We start from the raw sequence: 14,695 nt of genomic DNA, 5'->3' as shown, positions 1-14,695 counted from the left end.
CACTACATAATTATAATATACAGTAAGTACAAGGCTTTTATGACTGGAGTTGAATGACAACCAGAAAGCAAACCTAATTCTATTCCTCTGAAACCTAGAACAGAGTTCCTAGTGCTTGGGAAAAATGCCCCTGTATTTCTATCAGCTGGTAACAAAAACAATTAAGGAATAATAAGTGACAAATCCCTTTTTTGCACATAAGTAGAGTTCACATCTACACATGAATGAACACCCTGCTTTTTTTTTTTTTTAATTGATTAGAAGCCTAAGGTGATAGTTTACTGTATATATTTCTCTATGAGTTACATGATTTTGAACTTTGTGTTGAAAATTTAATATGAAGCTATAATCTCTGCATCAAAGGCACAGAGAAAATCACCCAAAGGAAACAAAATGCTTTTACAGGAAGCCCTTTTGTGTGCTTGCTACTGTGGCTGCTTCATACGTATGGGTGTGTATTATGTAAGAAGAAAAGGTAAGGAGGAAGAAAAAGAGGTGAAGAGGAAGAGAAGAAACCATCCTTGGTGCCCTCTTCTAAAGTGAATATTGATGTCAGGATAATGATCAGTAGCTAGTACTGGAGGGAAACCTTAAAGTGTCTCTGTACACTCTTACAGACACTATGAAGTCTAAACGGACAGAATTTGGCAGAGAAACACATTATTGCCTTTGCAATACTGTTAGCAAAATGATTCAGCAAATGTACACAAATGAGCTCTTCCCTCATGTATTCTTTTTTTCTCTGATCAGGATGTTTCTGGGTTTGCTTCTCAATTTCCACTTTTAATTATTCTCAAAAGCTCAGATCAGGCCGCCTGCTGGAAGCAAGTGAAATGGATTTGGATCAGCCTTGTTGGAGGCAGGAGAAAGTATAGAGGGTGGTACATCTTGCAACAATGGGTGTAAAGACATCATTTGCTATCCTTTGCTCCCTTACTCTCCCCCAACCTTCCACTCCTCCAAGCCTTTTATCTCTTTCCAGCTACATTCCTGCAAATTATTAAGTAGACACATTTCCCAGAAGGATGCAGGCTTCAGGAAATCCCTTTTTAAAAAGCATGATATTATAATCAACAAAAGCTTTGTCTTTGGGAATTTGAGTAGTGTACAGGTTCTTGTCAGTCAACAGGAATCTGACAGAGCCCAATTCCTGACCGCCAGAAGGGGGAGCTAAGACAGCATGAAACTTTCTCTCCCCTGACAACAAATAAATGAATAAATGTCGGACCCGTTTTCTTCCCACTCTGTCCATCCCTACACACATGCACACACTTCTTCCTCACAGATGTCTGGGATACCCAGTGATTGCTGGCTTGTTTGACAGCATCTCTGTTACATGCCTGACAAACTGTTTGAGCAGTATAGCACTTTGTTTCTGGGAAAATTAATATTTCCATATTCTATTAATGAGCATTATTCCTAGCTTGACTTTTATGTGCTTCATGATTCAAGACTGTTCTTTATTTTGGGGTTACCACAGAGTGCAATTATTGTATAGGTATGAGGAGGCATGTAAGGGGAATGGGGTGGTGAAAAGAGTTAGCAGTGGAAAAAGAGAAAGAGAGGTTTGTGAGGGATACAGTTCACTTACAACAGATTTTTCTCCTTTTAAAGATTAGTAGGAACCAGTGGCAGGCCAAAAGAGAGGACAAACTACAAGACATAATCACTGGAGTGACCACTGTACTCCAGGAAGCAGGGCTGAAATAGCTACAAGAACAATGGCATTAATGCTTCAGGTGGAGCCTTGAATTCAAGGCTGTCGTTCATCCTGCTGGGCACTGTGCTGTGCCACACATCCTACTCAGCTTCTCAGACTTGTCTGTTGGTGGGAGTTGAAATGCCAAAGTTGAGACGTGGAGAATAGAGTCTGCCTAGACTAATGTATCTTCGTGCCTGCATTTACTTTAACAGTTATTTATTTATGATAGAAGGAAGTTATTCTCAAAACCTGATGTTGCATAACTTCATCAAGACTGTATCACCTGTGATAATTAATAAAACTCTGAGCCCAGAACCAGTTGTGTTTCCATTCTGTGACAAAAAAATTCATCTCTGCTTGTGCACAGAGATGCCCTATACGTTAATGCAATTTTTTGTCATAGTCAATGTATGTCAAGGAATATGACTATTTTTAGTAATAAAAAACAGTATATCTCTTTCCATTTCACAGATGAAAGACTAGAGAACATCTAATGGAAAACATCAAAGAAAGAGCGCATTTCCTCCTGCAAGCTCCATTAGTGGACACTGTTGTGCTATCCATCCAAATTTATCTTTTCGTTTATCATACCACCCAGTCCAATCTGAATGCCTGTCTGCATGGATTAATCCTGCACAGACCTTTGCTATTTATCATTACAGCTTCTGGCAGAACCAGGAGGAGAGTTCTAGAAGTGGAAAACTGCCACTAAGGACTTCCTGCCTGTGGCGTTCTGAATTATAATTTAGGAATCGTCAAAAACAACAATTTCAGCTAGCTGTAGCTGTCAGAATAAAAGGTAATGAGGACACATATGGCAAATTAAAAAGCAAAATCTTTAATTGCCTGCACAAGCAGGTAGGACTCCTTCATAGAACACAAGGGAGAAGGAAACATGCAGAACTCTAAGTTTTTAACTATGTGAGCTTCTGAGTTGTGTAGGACTTCAAGGCAGCCCGAAGTCACTAATAGCCGAAGCATGTTCATAAGGAAATACCCTTGCTTTCATTATAAAATTGCTGACTGTTGAAAATTTACTCCAGATGGTGACCATCATGACACTTTCACTCCTGCAGGCAAAGAGGAACAGATGATCACCTCCAGGACTCATATTAAATGGAGTATTGCACCTACTAGCAAAGGGCTAGTGGTGTCTTTATCAACCTTCCCCCAAGGCCTAGTCTAATTTTTGACCAGTCTAAATGCTGCACTGTTCAAAACTTAAAAAATTTGTCAAAAAGTAAGACTGTTCAATTTAGCATGGTGGTGAATTAATTCCCTAGTCTTTCATCCCCAAAGAACTGATCTCATATCTTAGGTGAAATAGTTTTGATGGATCTCATCTAGGACTCCATAAACTCAGCAATGAATGTACTATGTGATGATATAAAGTTGGACTGAGAATGTTGGAAACGGCAGATGAAAAGAATCTTACATGAGGAGCTATCTAGAACATTTCAACAAAATGCATTTTCATTAAAATATATGATTTCACTGAAGCCAAAACATTTCATGGAGATTTGTCAGTTTTGATTATGTTTTCAATAGGAAATCTGCCAGTTCCAAAGTTCCAATGCTTTCTGATCATTTAAGACCAGAGGCAGAGAGAGAAAAAAGGATAGAGGAAGAGTAAAAAATGTACCTTCTTACCCAAAAAAAGGTAAGTTTTAACACAATTTCATTTCAAGAAAACATTCATAAAATAGTGTTTACATACCACAATTTAAAACTGTGAAAGCTGTTGTGGAATTATCTGCCTCTGGACAGCCATACTTAGCATGGTAAAAGGAAAAGAAAGATATTCTTTGCTTGTTTTCTTGATCCTTTTCCAGAGGAAAAGCTTTCGGTGACAAAAAGTGGACATGTCTGTTTGAGAAAAACTAATAATACTAAGCTAATTTAAAATAATTCCCTTTTCAGAACACAAATGTTCTGTATGCATTTAGCATAATGCATTTTCTACTAAGAAAAAATGAAGGCAACCTGCTGGTTTTTTGCGAGCAAATTGGTCCCTACCTATAAATTATTCTGCACTGTGAACAAACAGTTTGCTTTTATCTAGAGATATGTGGGCAGCCTGGCAAAACGTCTGTAGATAATTTGAAAAAGCTGCTTTTAGTGACCTAAGTGACTAAACATTGCTTCTGTGGAGACAACATCTTGACACATTTTAAATGTGTTGCATGGTGCTACATCATTGATGAGATTCTGCATGGTGTCACATTACCTTGTGGGGTATAATTCATTTAGGGTCTTAGGCAAATGAGTGTGGGCTGCCATGTTCTTATCTTCCCTATTTGTAGCATATGGTCCAGGGAGAAAATATGGCACTAGCTGCCCCTCAGCCTCTTAGGCACCTTGATATAAATAAAGCTGAAAGTATCATCATACATTCGTCTTTCCAACAAAGCCAGATGGAGATCTCTCCTTCCCCTTTTAATATTACTTAGCATGCTGCTCCTTCACAGTACTAAGAACTACTCCATAAATACTGTTAAGGAGCTATCAAGAAAGATTAATAAAGTTGTTTGCACCCTAACTGCTTCAGAGAACCTGTCACGTGAGGTGTAGTCACTTATGGGACCACTGAACAAAAGATGTTCCCCAGCTAGAGAACACATCTTGTTTATACGACACAGCCCCTGTAAGAGGCAAACAGAAGGTTATCAAACAATTCTTTTAAATCATTGCCATCAGATAGCCAGTTAACAGAAAAGGGGAAAGATATTAAAATGATAGATAAAGAATGTACAGCTAAGCCTCTGAAATCCCTATTCAGCTAAATAGCTGAATTATTTATCAACTGTACAATATCTCAGCATCAATAGTGCCTGACAAGAGTCTGGGGATCTGGATTTGTTATCTTTTCCCAGAGATCCAATTACACTATTTTGTATGCACAGGTGGAGAAAGTGCAATATTCTCACTACTCCAGGAATGACACTAGACCACTTCATACAGGAAATACCTTGTGCTTCCACATTTCATCAGAATCAAAATTTTATTTTACAGCAATATAAAACACTAAAGATACAGCAGTGACTATTTTATAGCAGTACAAAAACATTCAGCATGTGGTGGCATTCTTTCAAATCCGCTGTTTACCTGGACATCAGTAGAACCAGTGATTTCCCTCAGAGTACAGAGAGGAAAGAAACACCAGAGGCAGTAGAGGGGAACAGTTTACCAAGGATATGGACCATTTATGATTTTTTTTTTCCAGTTAATTTTGTTTGGTTTTTCCATTTATTTTTTGCTCATTTGCATTCAGGATTCCAGTAACTCTCTATGATAATAACTGTTTTCTGTCTTGTTGTCCCTTTTCAGTATTGATGGCCAAGCATATATCTTAAGAATATACACACCTGAGGAATAAAAGGATTGAGGAAAATATGGTATGTGGTGGGATTAAAGAATTTGTTTGGTGCAATGAGGATGTGAATCCCCAAGTCCTGATTCTGGCAGAGAGCAAACATTTTTGGCACATTGCTCTGTTTGGTTCTTTGGTAAAAGGGTACAATACTACCTTCCCCAGCAGTCATTCAGATTTTCCATTTAACTGCAAAGTTCTTTGAGAAAGGGAGTCTGCATGGGACTGCACAGAACTTAACACAGGGCAGATTCAGTTTTAGGTACAAGTAGAAATAAGAACAAGCTCGGAACAGACATTTCTAACCCAATGATTCTCAGCCATGGAACTAAAACCACAAGATCATGAAAGGTCTTCAGGGATCACAAAGTAATAAACAAAGGCAGTGTCAGCCAGCAAAAGCACTGCTCCTGCAAGAGGAAGGAGTACAGGTTACATGTTTAAACACTGGCTGCAACAGTTTACATCAACCAAGGAATTACTAGCTGCCTTTAATTTCTGGCAGCAGCTCAGTTCCCTGGGGAAGAAAAGACAGAGCTGAAGAAGAAATGGTGTTTACATATGCAGCTATGATTAAAGTAACTTCTGAGTCTTCCTCCTGTTCTACTCTTTCCTTGAAGGAGCAACGGGGTGCACAACACAAGAGGTACACAAAGACAAAGAAGAGCCAAATGGACACCATATTTGCAGAAGCTGGAAATGTGTTGCTCCAGCCAATTTTTCTTGAGCCCCATGCTGATGGCTGCAGCACAGAATATTCTGTATGAATAGTTTCACATGCTATACATTGCAAGTCTTCTAACCATGAACAGAAGAAAGAGGATACAGTAATGGTAATAAGTCTAATTTTCTCCACAATGTACAGAGTAACAGGAAAGACCCTGCCATCTAAGTGTGTTTATGAAGGAGCAGCTCACAGAAGAATAAAATCCTGGTATTCTGTCCTAACATTTCTGTCATTATATTTTCTGAATAACTGCTCTAAAATTTTTTTTAAAGAGCTCTCCTAAACTTATTTCACTTAGGAAGTTTAAAGCCTCCATGTTGAATGAATCCTGACAAAGACAGAAGAGAGCACAGAAAGCATTTCAGCTTTGTTTTTCCACTTCTCCCCTTTGCCTTTGAGGTCTGTGTGTGGTTGCGTCAGTGAGATCAAAATTGCCAGCAGGACCACGAATGACACCTACCAGCAGTAGAGCGGAAAACATAACCCTCTACCTTCACCATGGGTGATCTTTAGCCTTGTGCAGACAGACAACAAGAGACTTGCGCACCACTTAAACTCTCCTAATAGCTTTTAAGTGGGTCCTAAGAGGTGCAGAAGCCTGGAGTTGGCCTTCAGCCCAAAAGCAAATTCCATCTGGCATGTGTCAAAGCATTTCAGGCAACAGACTCCTTATCAATATGTGTCCTTGTGCTACTTTTCAGCACAGTCCTTATTGCAAGGAATCACAGCAGTATTCTTATCAGCATTTTGTGCTTATACAAAACTAAACATCTCAAATGAATTCAAGAAGGCAGAGAGGCAGTCCCTAATAAAACCTGAGAGAGGGCCAGAGGGAGAAATATTTTAAAAAAAGAGTGATAGAGTTTTAAGCTATTCTACAGGCAGCAAACTATGCCTGCTCAAAAATGCAATTATTGTTTTCTTGTGTTTGCAGAGCACTCTGTCTATTCAGGTCACTGCATGAATCAACTAAGACGACACTCTTATGTTTTCTGTGTAGACCTCTGGGTACTTTAAATGGACCTCATAGGAAGATCTGCTAAGGCATTTGGGGGTTTGCTGATGGTTTTTTTGCTTCGACTAAAAACTGAGGTAAGTACCTAATACAAGTATCTTTGTAAGCATGGGAAATCTTGGATCTTGACCTACGTCTACACCAAAATTTTAGATACTGGAGGCACAGGTTCTTATACTTTTGCTGATAAAGCATATATTTGTTGTAACCCACTGATGTAGGGTATAAAGCCAATGTTAACTTTACATCCAATCCATGGTATTTTCAGCAATTTTACCTCTGCTAGTCTGTTCTGACCTCTACATAATCTTTTTGTATAGGGGGCTATAAGATAAGGGAACTGAAAAGCAAATCAACTTTGATGGCCAAGGAAATATTCCTATTGCATACAAACGTAACAGCAGGCATAGACTTGCACCTTCCTGTTTCATTTCTTATTGGATACAAACATGCAGCTGTGGAAGGATACCTATAGAGCAAATGAGAAAAAACCCAAAATTCTTTGCCTTATGGGTAGATGAATGGTAACAGAGCCTACAAGCAGCCTGGAAAAATGATTCTGAGAATTGGAGTAGCTGCAGATGTTGCTTTGATTACACAAAGGAAATTTTCTTATAGTGCAAAGTCCTCTTTACTCCACCTCTGTCTTCCGGCTACTGCGTCTGTGTTGTGTTACTCGAGACATACAGCCCAGACAACAGAAGTGGCACTGAGGATTAGAATCAATATGGAGGGGGGAAGTCACCTGAGCCTTCACACTCACTCACTCACTCACTCACACACACACACACACGCACCTTCAGTTTGAATTTGGCAGGAATTTATCAGACATTTCACTCCAGATCTATCTAGACCTCTCTGACCCATTATAGTAAGGAGCTGACCTTAATTCGAAAAGTAGTGTGAAATAACAAAGGACAAAAACCCAAACAGTTGCAGCTATTCCACAGGATAACAGACTTACTGACTCCTAAGAGCTTGAATGAGCTCAGCCCACAGCAGTGGAGTTTGTTTACTGTATAAAATTATTTTAGAAATCCTTTCCTTGCTAGTTCAATCAAAATGAACTGCATTTCCTAATACCATACATCCTGAGAGATACTGCCACATGCTCTATCCAAACACAGGCTTAAACTAACCCACCCTGGCAGCAATTATCTTCAAGGCTTTTGAGCCTCTTGGGAGATATTGCCCTCCTCTGTTCCAGGGAAGCAAAAAAACATCTTGTATTCAAAAGAAAAAAAAATCTGTTTCCACATTCACTGCAAATACTTAAGCATTAACCCTCCTCCTCCCAAAAAATTTGCTCAGATCTTCTGTGTAGGGTTTATATGGAGGAAGGCTTGCCAAAGCAATAATGTCTATTATTATTATTACTAATAAACAACTATTTTTGAAGCATAGATAAGACCTGACTAAGCTATGAATATTTAAACATATTCACTGTGGCTGTTCTGGTCACTTTCTGAGTTCACTTCCCACAAATCATTGAGCTACACTATAACAAAAGAAAATTTAAGGTAATTTGCATAGGTACCTGTAGCAAATTAACTGTAAATTCACAGGCACCAGTCTTCACCTGGGAAGCTCCTGACTCCCACTGCCTGAAAACAAGCACTGAATTAGGAAAATTCCTATATGAAAATCGTATTTGTAATACCAAGAGCCACTGAGATTCACTAAAATTATTAAGATATCTGTTTAAAACAGATAATACAAGGTACTCCTTTATGCAGCAGGTAGTGAAATTTGCTGCCACAGGTGTCTGTGGAGCAGACACTTTCGGCAGGTTCAAAAAAGGATTCCACAATTTCATGGTCTTTAAACAGATTCCCTTAAAGAGAAGAGGAAGGCATGCACCCTTGAATATGCCTAGTCCCACCATTTCAGGCACTGTTGGGGGATGTGCAGGGGGGAAATGGATAGCAAAAAGCAACTCCAACAATTTCTTGTCTTTGCTGGGGACAAAACACTCAGCTAGATGGACTGCTGGCCTGTCTCAGTTGGGAGTTTCTTACGTTTTAGTGAGTCACACTTCACGGTCAGAACTAAGGACTAGGCACAACAGCGGAAATGTAGCATGCATGGACCTGTCCATTACACTTGCAGAGTATTTGAGTCAGAAATTAAATATGTATCTGATAGCTTAAAAGTCATCAACACAGCTCAAATTCTGTATTTTGAAACTCTGGATAGCTGCTAACAACCATAAAGATAGTATTAAGCCTAAACTGACCAAATAATGTAATCTCAAGCAATTGTTATTTACTCCTGAGTATTCCAGATGCAACAAAAAAGGAAAAGGGACTCTTCACTGCTCTGTTCTGCTTCTGAGGCCATGAGTTTTTAAAGTGAGAACAAAAATAAAATGGTAAAATGATAATGCAAATATGTGCTTCCAGGGCTACAGTGAGTTCTAGTTCCCTAAATAGCAATGCCCTGCTTTAGCTTTAGAGGACTGGAAACTTTATAGAATGAAGTAGTGACCACAGAAGGAACTGAAACATATCATCATGTTTTGGACTCTTCTCTTCAATGACCCCTGAGTCTTTTCTGTAGAGAAAAACCCAAGCCACAATGTCTGTATATAGAATTGCACTGCCTTGAAGCTCAGACTGGTTTGAATCTAGGGTTTCAGTTTGAACACATCTGTAATTTTTATTTCTCTAAGCTTTGCAGAAACATCATCAAATTATTTTTTCAATTCCATTTGTATTCTTTGTATGATAAAGATGGGATCTTTCTTCTCAGTCCCTGACCAAACTTTGGTTAAAGAGTTCATTAGACCAGCTGCTATATAAAGTCCAAATAAGGCCTGTGAACTTGCTAGGTTATGTCTTTTCCTTTTTGGCTGCTGGGATCATTGTCAGAATCCTTTGTAAGAAGGACTTGCTTGGAAGCTCACTTCACCTCCTTTGAGATAAGATATTTTGAAAGAGCCTCATCTTTCACTAACCTATAGAATCCATAACTTTCGTTATGCTTCAATGTAAAGCGAGTTTAGCCAAAGTTTAAATTTTATATATTTTCTTTCTAAATTTGATACTTTTGAAAAATAAGATTTCAGAAAAAATATAGTGATAAAAAGAAACAAAACCAGAGAATATCCACACCTTTGCTTCTTCTGATCCTGCACTCAATTTCACCCCACCGCCACCAGTAATAACTCAGCACCCATCCTGATGAATCCCTCCCCACTTTTGGTGGATGGACACTTCAAAAACTTCCACTCCTCTCTGCCATTATTACCTAAGTAATAACAATCACATTTTTAAAAGTCTTTTTTCTAATCAATCACTATTTTTCTGCTGTTTGGATGTGCTGAAGTAAATAAAATAAATTCCAGAGATGGTCCCTTGACAGCTATGGTACTGGCAGTCAGTAAGTGCTTGGTAACAACAAATAAGGCTTGCTTATTTCCTCCTTCTCTAAAAAAATGCGGTTACAGATTTGTGATCACAAATGAGAATTTCCTTTCTGTGCTATATTTGCAATCTTTCTCTGAGAGAGACACCTCAGCTTTTGCATCAGCTACTGCAGGACACAGTGAAGATGATCTTACAGCGTTAACACATCCATGAAGGTTCAAACACTGCTTTATTGTAAAAGGATAATTATATCCCATGATCTGTTGGGCACAGCCATACTTGTCATTGTATACATCATTATTCACCTTCTGATTACCCTTTCTAATCCAGACTAGGCCAGTAGTGTCCAGCCATCAGTCATTAGAATGGGTGATGAGTATGGTGAAAAATGAAGTGGCAACTTAAGGCCTTAGGAGAAGTTGAGTCTGAAATGGTGTGAAGAGGAGGCAGTTGCATGTAAGAGAGTCTTATTTCTCTTTCCTGACTCCAGCACCAAACCTTTGATTAATTACTGAGCCAGAAGCAGTTAGGCATACCTCTAAAAGAGGTGCTTGGAGAGGCTAGCGTAACTCCACTGATAGAACAAACTCTGCTCTTCAGGCTCTCTTCTTTGTTGACACTGTTTTTAATCTGACAAGCCCTTTGGGTGAAAACTGCCTTACTGTTGGAAGCAGTAGATGAAGACAAGATTCAAAATGAGACCATCCTCCTAATGTATGGCAAGTAGAATACCCCTGCACCCAGAGAAGCTCTAAATGGTGTTGTTTAACTGCTGAAATAATTTCTTTTTCTAAGAAATGCTGTGGTGGCCCAGACAGCCATTAGCATTCACATTTGCAAGCACTACTCACATCCCTATAATCACAAAGTCTGGCATCTTAGGAAAGAAAAACCCAAGTTCTTCTGAACCCACAGGTTCCAGGAGAAGGAGACATAGAAGAAATGGCAAGTATCTTAAGATTCACAATAAAATCAGAGCTGGCAAGGTTGCAAGTCAGAACCTATAATCAGGCATAAAACCAGTGATGTGTTTCTTAAACTCAATGTGAGCATTAAGTAAATATGACCGATTAATCCAACTATCCCACCTGGCTCCCCACTTGAATATTTATGATATCTCTATCTCTCCTGAACATAACAGAAGGTAAAATGAAGCCAAGTACCTAAAAGCAGTATTCTCCATCAAGCTGCATGGATAGGCTGTCCCAGATATCTCACTACAAAGGTGATGAAAATAAACAAGATAAAGTGTCCGCTGCTGGCTTGTGTTCAACAGCCAAAGAAACAGGGCTTCTGGCAGTACCACAGGCTTCATTGAGCCAAAGTCATGGCAGAAAGAAAGGAAATTTTCCTTTTCTGATACTTTTTTAAAAAACTTGTCAGGTTTGGGTTTCCATCCTCAAAATAAGGAGTCAAAAGGCCAGGCCTCATATGTTTATGTGCCGGCTTTGTGAAGGTATTTTTTGGCAATACAAGATACAGTTAATTATATTCACCCCAATGCTCATTTACACATATCAGTTTGAGATTTGAGAGCTCTGCCCTGGAATGCAGTACTGACCATGTTTCTGACCAGATGGCTGCCAGCAGGAGATGGGTTAATTCCCTGGTTTGTTTGTGTGTTATGGGAACGTGGGACCAGGGCTGACCTCCTGGGTCATGGAGTCCGGACCCTGCTATCGAAGGCAGCCCTGTCACTGAAAGGTAATATGTTAGCCAGGAGCTGACGTACGGTTTGTTCTTCCTGCTGTGAATCCTTTAGTGGCCATTTCCACTTTCTCCTGGGAGATAAGGCCTTGTGCTTCAGCTGCTTTTGTTCCCAGGGTTAGCTAACAATCCTTTGCAAAATCACAGCATGACAAGCATTATTAACTTCCTCCAGGAATTCAAAAAGCATTTTTATTTTTCAGTTTAGATTGAGAAACTGAGACATCACGGCTGCGTGTTTTGGGTTCAGCTGTGGACTACGTACAGCATTGTGGGAGAATATGGGAACTACACAACACCTTTAGTCTCCTCTAAGGAAACTGCTGTGGCACAGCCAGTATCAAAAGCAGCTCAGACTTTTCCAAGAAATGCAGGATAAGACCCAGTATATGGGATATAAGGGAGAAAGGCTGAGGACTTTAGGACCTTACATAAGTGTACTACACTGGGAGGCTTTTCTGAGCTTCCTTCAGGAGGCCTTCTTGAACCCTTGGAGCAGCCCAGAATGAGGACAACTCAAAGTGCATCTTAAGCCTCCCTTGGCCTTTGGGACTGGTGTTACAACTCTAAAAAAGGCAGTGCTAGATCTTCCTCAGAGTTAAATAAAGTTGCTTAAGGGTTGCAAAGTGAGACAGGAGCAAAAGTAAAATTAAAAGTTACAAGTTCCTGTCTCCTAGTCTGCCTTCAATCAGTGAAACCACATGTTCTCTCTGCTTAGACATCCAGCTTTGAAGACGTGGACCTTCATGGCCTGAGGTTTCACTGTTCCAGCTTTGTTATTTTGGTTTGGTTTTTTCCCTTCAGCCTTTACTACCAACCTCAGACAGAGTCATTGAATGCAAGTACAGGGAAGAAGACTAGTGTCACAGTGGGGAACTCAATTTAATGAAAGCACTTGCAGAAATTCTTTTCTTTATTGCAAGCATGTAAATGGACAGTATGATTTACAAGGTTACAAGGAAGCAAGCACACAGCTTCCCCTGATGCTGTGGTTAAGACAGCTTGGAAACTGTTGTGCTGTGTGACAGAACAGCACAAACATACACAGTTGAAAACCACAGGAACTATTCAAATCCATCTTTGTTTTAAGTACCAACTATTAAAGTGACCATGCTGGTTTTACCTTGTCTCTCTGACAGTGGGTGACAAAAGTCCTTTTTAAATGCTGAAAAGTTGCAAGTCTGCCTTTTCTGAATTGCAGAGGGAATTTGTCTTTGTGGTTTTTGAATAGCGCTGCAAAGCCAAAGCCAAAAAGAATAGCTGCACATACTGTGTCAACTATGCACAGTAGAAAGCAAATATAAACCTGGAATATGGACATCCACATGAATTAAAGTGCCTAGATTTTATGGTATCCAGGTTTTAATGTAGCCTGAATGAGACACTGTAGAACTTATAGGAGTCACTTTACTTCATGAGCAAAAAATATACCTCATGCTGGTAATACCAGGATACTCCACACAGGCAGACTACCCCAATCTCTTGATTTAACAATATCATGTGGACAACTTTATGCTAAAATTAAAAAATCTTTCTGTGTTTCACCACTTCTTGCACTTCTATTGACATAGGATTGAATGAGCCATCTTAGTCTTCAAACTGAGACAAAAAAATTGCAATAGTTAACTGAAAATATCACCTCTTATAGTGTTCCTGGAGTGCTCTTGATTCAAATATCATGATTTTCTAAAATATATTAATTTTCTGGAATTATAAAATAAAATATTCTGCAAATTATAGCAATGAGATGGATTATTATTGAGTGTCCTTATTATTTGCAGTTGGTCACATTATGGAGAGCTTCTGGTTTCATGTTCAGTGCTTGTAATTCCTATGATTGATTTTCTGGTGGAAATGTTCATAGAAAGATATATAAGATGAACTCAACACCACAGCGTACAATTCACTTTTCAAAGCCTTCTCAAAACGCACGCAAATATGCCCAAACACCAAGAAAAAAGGAATGCAAATGCATCTCTCTCATTTTCAGGCATTTCTGCTTCCAGGGCCAAATTCTCTGTTGATGAAAACAAGCCCTTTTATTGTGCTTGTCCAGCAGAGAACATACTGTGCAATATTTTGACATTTCAAACCAAAGTCTGACTAAGGGATTACATGGACATTTTAAGAAACAAGTAAAAAAGAGCATATAACTCTTAGCACCTTACGTTTTTTCCAGTTCAGTTCTAAACTTAGCTAAGATTTGTGGAGAAATATTTATTTTTTAAAACTGATGCCACAATTTGGTAATGAAATTTGAGAATGTGAATGTTCTTCCTCTCTTAAAAAACAAACCAAAAAAGCTCTCATCCTGATGTTCTTTCCAATGTTGTATACTAATATGTTAGAATAACATCTAGTCCTGTATGCTTTCTCAACAAGTTTAGTATTCGTATTCTGAGTACAAAACAGATTCTACTGTGAATGACAGTTATTTTATTACTTATTTTTAAATATTCAAGTTTTATAACACTTTGCTTCTCATATTTATTTCATATTTTTGATGGGGAGGTAGGTTTATTTGCACTAAACTGCAAGACTATGTGCTTTATTTCAAGAGAAGCCAGAAATGATTAAAATTGGTAAAAGAAGGTGGTCTATAATAAAAGTACAATTTTGAGAAACTAGTACAAAATCATAGTCATGGATTCCTTTCCCATGTATGAAGCTTCATGGCTCTGATTCTATTCTACTGCCTTTGAAGTCAATGTAAAATTTCCCATTAGTTTCAGTTGGTTCTTTGTTTTATTTTCAGAAGTATTTTTTAAAGTTTCGCATTTCCAAGTTCCCATGATTTAACCTTGGG

The sequence above is a fragment of the Pelecanus crispus genome, chromosome 6, assembly GCF_030463565.1.
Source record: "Pelecanus crispus isolate bPelCri1 chromosome 6, bPelCri1.pri, whole genome shotgun sequence".
In the NCBI taxonomy this organism is placed as follows: domain Eukaryota; kingdom Metazoa; phylum Chordata; class Aves; order Pelecaniformes; family Pelecanidae; genus Pelecanus; species Pelecanus crispus.
The sequence above is the reverse complement of the archived record's forward strand: the minus strand, read 5'-3'. Positions refer to the sequence as shown.